We start from the raw sequence: 8,660 nt of genomic DNA, 5'->3' as shown, positions 1-8,660 counted from the left end.
CCATCGTCAACATCCCCCACCCCTCGGTCATCTCCGCCCCCATCCTGAAATCCCTGCATCCCAACGCTCCGGCCGTCCTGGCCCCGCCCGCGCCCACACAGCCCGTGGCCAAGGTGGGAATTCTGGGGGAGATGGGATGTGGGGGATCGAGGGGGCTGGGATGGGGGATCTGGACACTGGGATGAAGGTTCTGGGTGTTGGGATGGAGGTTTTAGACACTGGGACGAGGGATGTTGGTGCTGGGATGGAGTTTCTGGATGTTGAGATGAGGGTTCGAGATGCTGGGATGGGGGTCCCACTACCGGTCCACCTTCCACCCTCCCCCTCCTGACCCCTCTGATCCCACCTTCCCTCTTCCCAGAAAAAGGGGGTGAAGCGGAAAGCCGACACCACCACGCCCACCACCACGGCCATCATCGCCACCAGCACCGGCGGCGAGTCCTCCCCGTCCCCCTCGGCCTCCGGAGCCCCCCCCGGACCCCCCGAAACCCGCCAAGATCCCCGCCCGGCGCGAGAGCGGCCGCCCCATCAAACCCCCCCGCAAGGACCTCCCGGATTCCCAGCAGCACCAAACTTCCAAGAAGGGGAAGCTCTCGGAGCAGCTCAAGTATTGCAACGGGATCCTGAAGGAGCTGCTGTCCAAGAAGCACGCGGCCTACGCGTGGCCCTTCTACAAGCCCGTGGACGCCTCGGCCCTGGGGCTCCACGACTACCACGAGATCATCAAGCACCCCATGGATCTCAGCACCATCAAGGTGGGGGCTCTGGAACCCCCCCCCCGGCCCCGGAGCCGGCAATCCCAGAAATCCTCTGGGGAACCCCGGGAACCTCGGGGGGAGTTGAAGGAAGTGACACAGGAGGGGTTTGTGGGGTTTTGGGGGATTCCCAAGAGGAATCACAGGGGGAGTTTGAGGCGTCCCCAAGGGGTGGTTTTGGGATTTTTTTGGGGAGGGGTGTCTCAAGGGGGATCACAGGGAGGTTTTGAGGGGTCCCCAAGGTGGATTTGGGGCGGTTTGGGGGGTCATCCCTGTCCCTTTTGCCCCCCCAGAGGAAGATGGAGAACCGGGACTACCACGACGCGCAGGAATTCGCGGCCGACGTGCGGTTGATGTTCTCCAACTGCTACAAGTACAACCCGCCCGACCACGATGTGGTGGCCATGGCCAGGAAGCTCCAGGTCATTCCCAACCCCCTTAAAAGACGGGATATGTTGGGATGCGGGGTCTGGACACTGAGAACGGGGTTCAGGGTTTTGGGATGGGGTTCAGAATGGGGGTTCCAGGTGTTGGGATGGGGATTCCAAATTTCATAATGGGGTTTCTGAGGGTTGGGATGAGGATCCCGGGCGCTGGAATGAGGATTTCAGATGTTGGATGGGGGTCCCAGATGTCAGGAGGGGATTGCAGATGTACCAGACCTCAGGCCATCCCACCCCACCGCAAACTCCTACCCCGATCCTGAATTTCCCCCCCCTTTCAGGACGTGTTCGAGTTCAGCTACGCCAAAATGCCGGATGAGCCGCAGGATGCTGGAGCTCCCTCTGTGTCCACCCCGCTGCCTGTTCCCAAATCCTCCTCCGAGGAATCTTCCAGCGACGAGGACGATGAGGACGAGGACGACGAAGACGACGAGGACGACGAGACCAGCACGGAAAGCTCCTCGGAGAGCGAGGAGAGCTCGGATTCCGAGGAGGAACGAGCCAACCGGCTGGCAGAGCTGCAGGAGCAGGTGAGGGGCCGTCCCAGGGAACGATCCGTGGCCAAAATTCCCTCGGGATCAGCTCCCTGACCCCCCCCGGTGTCTCCTCCCCCCTACAGCTGCGGGCCGTGCACGAGCAGCTGGCTGCCCTCTCGCAGGGCCCCGTGTCCAAACCCAAGAAAAAGCGGGAGAAGAGGAAGAGGAAGAAGTCGGAGAAGCACAAAGGGAGGGACGAGGAGACGAGGGCGAGGCAGGCGCAGCTCCGGAGGGCCCGGAAAGCCGGAGGCAGCGGCGGATCCAAGTGAGGGGATGGTGGGAATGGTGGGAAGGAGGCCCGGGGAGGGTGGGGCAAAGGGTTCCGGAAGTTGGGTTTGGGGTGTCCGGATGGGGATTTGGGGAGGCAGGATGGAGGTGCTGGACGCTGGGATGGGATTCATGGTGTTGGGATAGGAATTTTGGGAGCTGGGATGGGAGTTCAGGGTGCTGGGAAGGAGCTCCAGATGTTAGGATTGGGGTTCTGTGTGTTGGGATGGGAATTTTAGGAGCCAGGATGGGGTTTCCAGATATTGGGATGGGGGTTCAGGATGCTGGAATGGGGGATGTGGACACTGGGATGGGGTGCAGGATGTTGGGTTTTGGATGTGGGGATGAGAGTTCAGGAAGTAGGGATGGGGGTTCTGCATGCTGGAATAGGGTTTTGGATGTTGGGATGGGACCCCAAAATCCATGTGGGACCACCCCAGGCTCCCTGGGAACCACAAAACCCCAGCAGGGCCCACGCCAACGGAGCCCTGGGTGCTTCTTCCCATCAGGAATTCCAAGAAATCCGCCAAACCTGCCCTGCCAGCCCCTCCATCCCTCTACGATTCCGAGGAAGAGGAGGAATCCAAACCCATGACCTACGACGAGAAGCGCCAGCTGAGCCTGGACATCAACAAACTTCCTGGGGAAAAACTGGGAAGAGTGGTGCACATCATCCAATCCCGGGAGCCTTCCCTGCGGGATTCCAATCCCGAGGAAATTGAGATCGACTTTGAGACCCTCAAACCCTCCACACTGAGGGAGCTGGAGCGTTACGTCCTGTCCTGCCTCCGGAAAAAACCCCGGAAACCCTACAGCGAGAGTGAGTTTGGAGGAGTCCCAGGGATCTGTGGGGGGCAGAGGGGTGTGGATCCAGTGGGATTTTCCTGGGGTTCTTTTTGTAGCCATGAAGAAGCCGGTGGGGAAGACGAAAGAGGAGCTGGCGCTGGAGAAGAAGAGAGAGCTGGAAAAGCGTCTCCAGGACGTCAGTGGGCAGCTGAACTCGGCCAAGAAACCCCCCAAGAAGGGTCTGGAATCTTGGGATTGGGCACTGGGATGTTGGGATGGGGGTCTGGGATGTTGGCGTGGGGGGTGGGGTGTTGGGACTTGGGGCTGGGATGGGGTTCAGAGTGTTGGGATGGGGGTTGGGGTGGGATGTCAGAGCTGAACTCTGCCAAAAACCCCCCCAAGAAGGGTCTGGAATTTTGGGAATGGGCATCAGGATGGAGGTCTGGGATATTGGGATGGGGGTTAGGATGGAATTTCAGGTGCCAGGATGGGATCTGGGCTCTGGGATTGGGATTTCAGGTGCCAGGATGGGTTTCTGGGGTGCCAATCCCGCTGGATCCTGCCACTCATTCCTGATTTCCCTCCCCCTGCAGCCAATGAGAAGCCGGAATCTGCCCAACAAGTGGCAGCTTCCCGACTTTCTGCCTCCAGCTCCAGCTCTGATTCCAGCAGCTCCAGCTCCTCCTCCTCCTCCTCCGACACCAGCGACTCGGATTCTGGTTAGTTGGGAATTCCCAGGGATTCCCAGGAATTCCCGGGCTCCGCAGGACCGGACCCGAGTCCCCCTCCTGGATTCTGGGGTGACTCCCACCCCCCCTCCAGCACCGATGGACTTTGGGAATGCGGGAGAAGAGGGGGGAGGATCCCATGGGATGAGGTTTTGAGAGTTTTGGGATTATCCCGTTTTCCTCCTCCAGTGGAATTTTACTGTTTGTTTTTGGTTTTTTTGTTGATTTTTTGTTTTGTTCTGTTTTGTTCTGGTTTTTTCCTTTTTTTTCTTTATTTTTTTTTTTGGTGATTTTTTTTTTGGTTTGTTTTGGTTTTTTTTTTTTCTGGCTTGGAATTTTTTCCAGCAAACAAAAGGGGAGAGAAAAGTTGGGGTTTTTTTGGGGGAGGGTTGAAGGGAGAGTTTTTAGGAAAAAAAAAGCAAAAAAAGTTAAAAAACCTAAAAAAAAGTTTTTAGAAAAAATGTAATTAAAAAAATTTAAAAAAAGCCTCTTGGTGGGGGAGGGGCTGGACAATTCCAGAGCTTGGGAAAAGAGGGTGAGGGGGAAGGGAGGGGGGCAAAGTTTGGGATCCTCCAGGTGGATTTTCTTTGGGATGGTGGGGGGCAGGGGTCACTCAACCCCCTCCTCGACCTTTTTAATTGTTAATTTATTTGGGAATTTTGGGGAGGAAAAAGGATGGGCAGTGGGGGAGGGGGTGGGAAAAGTGCCGGGAATGTTGAGACCCCCCCCCCCCCCCGCATGTTCCGGAGGGGGAGGGGAGGGGGAAGGGCCTGTTTTTTACGTTGGAAAAATGTACAATTTTTTTCTACTCCGTTTTCCGTTTGTTTTTTTCGGGGTTTCCCCCCCTTTCCCCCCCCCTTTTTCCCAGCTTTTCCCACCTTTTTTCCCCCACTTTTTCCCGCCCCCCCTCTGTAGCCCCTGTAGAGTTGTGTTTTCATCTTGTTTTTCCGACCTTTGGAATTCTTTCGACGTGTAAATAAAGAAAATATTATTCGAGTTGAATTCTCAGGATTTATGTTGTGATTCGGGGGGGGGTGGGGAAGTTGAGAATTCCATAGGTGCCTTTCATTAATTTTGGAGGAAAAGTGGGAGGATCCTGTGCCCCCAGACCAATATTAGGGAAACTGGGAATGCTCTTGAGTCCCATTCCTTAATTTTTGGGAAAACTGTGAGGGATCCTGAGCCCCCAGACACAAATTGGGAAAGCTCTGTGTCCCATTCTTTAATTTTGCGAAAATTGGGAGTGATCAGAATCCCATTCATAAATCTCCAATGTCAGCACCACACTTCACCTCAGATGTGCACAACACCATAAACCACCTTAAAAAATAAAACATCACAACAAGAGGTGCATAAATGCATAGAACTGCCTTTAAAAGGATCAATTCCATAATTGCAGAGCAGCGCTGGCACCTGGTGAGCACAAAAGGTAATTACATGGAAATGAGCATTGAGTGCTGGCACCTGCTGACAGTGCGCGAGAACTGCAGCACAAATAATTACGCGGCAGGGTAAAAACAGCGAAACTGCTGCGGCCTTGTGGACAGCAAAACAATTACAGCAGAAATTAAAAAAAATTATGTGAAAAAGCACACAAATCACAACCGAAACAACACCCAGGACCCCTAAATAAAACCTCAAAAAAACACCACTCAACCCAATGACATCAAAAACCTTAAATGAAAAAACCTGACTAAACCACACCCTAACCTTAACCCAGCCCATCCCATAATGCCCTCTTCAGCCCCTTGACCCCTCCCACAACGATCTCAAAGCACCAGAAAACTCTAATTATCAATTAGCAGGAGAACGATGGCTTACATTACCTGTCACAACACCCATTTACAGTTAGTTAGGGTTAAGGGTTAGGATTTAAAGTTAGGATTAGGGGTACGGTTTAGCATTAGGTTTATCCCTCGGGGGGGGGGGTCTCCGGTGGTCCCACAGCGTTGGTTCCTCCCCCCCCCCAACACTCAGCACTGACGTCGACGACCAAAATGACCCTGAGTCACCTTTTCACCCAGGTAGGGTCTTGGGGGGGTCAGGGGGGGCTCCGGGGGCGGCAGTTATGGGGGTCACAGGGGTTACTCGGGGGTCTGAGGGGGAATTGGGAGGTCCCCGGGGGGTCCCAGAAGGTCTTGGGCTGTCTGGGAGAGGGGAGGGGTGTCAGAGATCCCGGGGAGGTCAGAGGTGACCCGGGGGGGGGGAATGTCAGAGGTGACAGATCAGCCCTTGGAGGAGGGGGGGCTGTCAGAGATCCAGGGGGGTCAGAGGTGACCCGGGGGGGGGGGGATGTCAGAGGTGACAGATCAGCCCTTGGGGGGGGGGCGTCAGAGGCCCCCCAGGGGCTGCCCTCCCCCTGGCCCCCCCACCCCTGAGGGACCCCAAATACCCCCTGGGACCCTCTCCCTCCCCCCTTCGTGCTTGAGACCTTCCCAGGAGCCTCCACTACCCCCGCTCAGAGACCCCCTCCCAGTGTGCCCTGGGACCCCCCGAGATGTCTCTGATGACCCCTGGGACCCCCCTGAGATTCCCCCTCCGGGTGCTCTGGAACCCTCTGAGACCCCCGAGACCTCTCCAGTGACCCCTGGGCCCCCTGAGACCCCCCCCCCCCGGTCCCCCCCCCAGCCCCACCAGTGACCTTTGACCCCATTGTCCAGTTGTCAATAAGGGGTCAAATCAGCAACGGAACCGACTCCAGTGTGACCAGTATGGGAACTGGAAGGACACTGGGAGGGGAATGGGAGGGGACTGGGGGTACATCTTTGTGCTGACATCAGGTGATGACCCACCTTCTTGCTCTGCTCCTCTGGCCTCTGTTCTGTTCAACTCTCCTTTACACCCTGTCCCTCTGACATGGGAAAGAAACCCTAACCAAAGTCACCCAGATAGATGAGGGGAGCTCAAAGAGTCTCCCTTCTCTTTAGGCAAACCACTCAGGGTCACTGCCTGCAGCCAAAGACTGCAGCTGCAATGGCACAGAATATCTGGGAGAAGGAGAGGAAAACTTAAGTGGCCCATCTGAAAAGTCAGTGGGTGCCTTCACAGGCATTTAGGGGGCTCCTGGACAATGCTTTCCACCCATACTACCTTCAAAACACCCCTGGCAATCCCTAAGCTGGCACCCCAGCCCTCCCTCCATCTCTGGGCTGTAACCCCCCACTGACTACTGGCAAACCTGGGGGTCTGTAGCCATCTTCAACACAGAGCAGCTTCACCTGAGGACTGGATAACACCGGTGAAAAAATACCAAGGTGCAGTTGAAATGATTGGGAGATCCCAAAAGATACAAGGCTCCTAAGGAAAAGAAAAAAAGATAAATTACAGAAGCAACCTTACCAACACAGGACACAAAATTATTAAATTTAAAAACCCTGCATTTGAGTGTAATCCTCTTCATTGCCATATATAGCTCTGACCTCACATGACACCCCACCTTCTGACTGTGCTCCTCCAGCCTCTTCTGTTTATCTCTGCTTTAAATCCAGTCCCTCTGACGCTGCAAAGAAACGAGTTAGCAAAGTCAGCCATATAGACAGGGGGACCTTAACTGCTGCACAATTGTCACTTCTCTTTGGACAAGCCCTCTGGGGTCCAAAGACAACCTGCACAAAGAAACACTGCCCTAACTTTAAGGCCCTGCCTTACCGCTCCCATCGGCTCTGGAAAAGCCTGCCCTTGTCACTGCACACACACTGCAGGCAGGGGCTGCCTCCGGGAGGACCAGAGAACTGCTGCCCTGAGTGGCTGAGCCTATCCACAGGGTAACTGGAAAGTCTCCTTTCTACTCCACCTACCTCCAAGTCTACACTGCAGGGCAGAGCAGTTCCAGGCCCAACACAAACTCCAGTGACACATTTCCAGACGACTGCTGTGGTGCGACGAGGAGAGAGAACTCTGAGAAAGGAACGACGCCAAAACGGACGTGCTGCCGCACGAGAAGACGGAGGATACGGCGAGACCGAACGCAGGAGGCTCTGAGGAGCCTGAAAAGACACTCTAACAGAATGGCCTGGGACAAGAACTGCCTACAAAATTGCTAAGATGGATGGAAGACAATGCTATGTTCAGAATCTTCTTAGATTCTCACAAGTTCCAAGGGATGAATGCACAGCCCCTGCTACAACCTGTAAGGAGGCTGTAAAAGACACCTGACCTGACACTTCTCAGATGCGATTCCGATGCACGTTCAAGCTAGTGAGCCAAAGAACGGATGGTATGGGCACTGGGCTGAGCAGTGCAAAGGTTCAAGACCCTAGGAATGATGCCTTGACATCTCAGATAAAACCTTTGAAGGCAGAAAGTAAAGACACGGGGACTGTGAATTTTAAGACACGAAACAGAGACTGGACAAAGGACACAACACAGACCTGAACGGCTCTGCCCTGCACACCCTACTCCACGATGAAAAGTAAACTGCTCCTCCTATGTGTGCCAAGGGCCTCTTAGGGCAGACCCTTTCCCCTGTGCTCATTTGAAAATCCCTCCCTCCTAACCATAACATTGGACCCAGCTCTCATCCCCTCTCCAGGTGCTAGTCCTCCACTTATCTTTCCCATAGGCAGGGATGTGAATCCATCTTCTATGCCAAGGAAGGACACTCGGCTGGCTCACAGGGTCCTGTGATCCCTGACTGAGTCGGCTGCGAGAAAGAAAACAGAAACTGAAGCAAGAGTTGGGCAGCACGTGGGAGATAACCCCGCAATTGGCTACTCACCCTCCCCTGAGCTGAGAGGTTCTCGGGCCACTGGCTCCGACCCCAGTTGGAGGCTGCTGCCATCACCGTGTGCCGTACCTGGGGGAGTGAGAAAAAAAGTTACCGGGTGTTCCTGAAAGTAAGGGAGACCCCAGCACCTCCTCACTACCTCCCAGACTCAACCTCAATGCTCCTCCTTTGCCAAAGGCAGGCTGGATGGCACCTGCAACTGGAAAAGGTCTAGCCTTACTTAAAGAGCCTCGTAGGACTAGGAGATTACTCACAAGGACAGCTGAAAACCATCAAACCTAAAAGGCAGGTGGGCTCCAGCCCTCTGAGGCTGCACACATTCTCTGCAAAGTAAAAAAGCCAAAGGCAAATGTACACACTGAGATACTGCCCGAAAGGATGGCTTTCCTGGGGTAGCTCCTACCTATCTCTCCTTCACA

The 8,660-nt window shown here is 54.9% G+C and overlaps 1 pseudogene; it reads left to right on the top strand.

The window, feature by feature from the left end:
- The first annotated feature begins 5 nt into the window (after nucleotides 1–5).
- Nucleotides 6–3,778, top strand: LOC113940876 (annotated as a pseudogene).
- The last annotated feature ends 4,882 nt before the right edge of the window (nucleotides 3,779–8,660 follow it).

This window comes from Corapipo altera, unplaced genomic scaffold (assembly GCF_003945725.1).
Source record: "Corapipo altera isolate COAL_440 unplaced genomic scaffold, ASM394572v1 129591, whole genome shotgun sequence".
Classification (NCBI taxonomy): domain Eukaryota; kingdom Metazoa; phylum Chordata; class Aves; order Passeriformes; family Pipridae; genus Corapipo; species Corapipo altera.
Note: the sequence above shows the minus strand (reverse complement) of the source record. Positions and strands in the feature narration are given on the sequence as shown.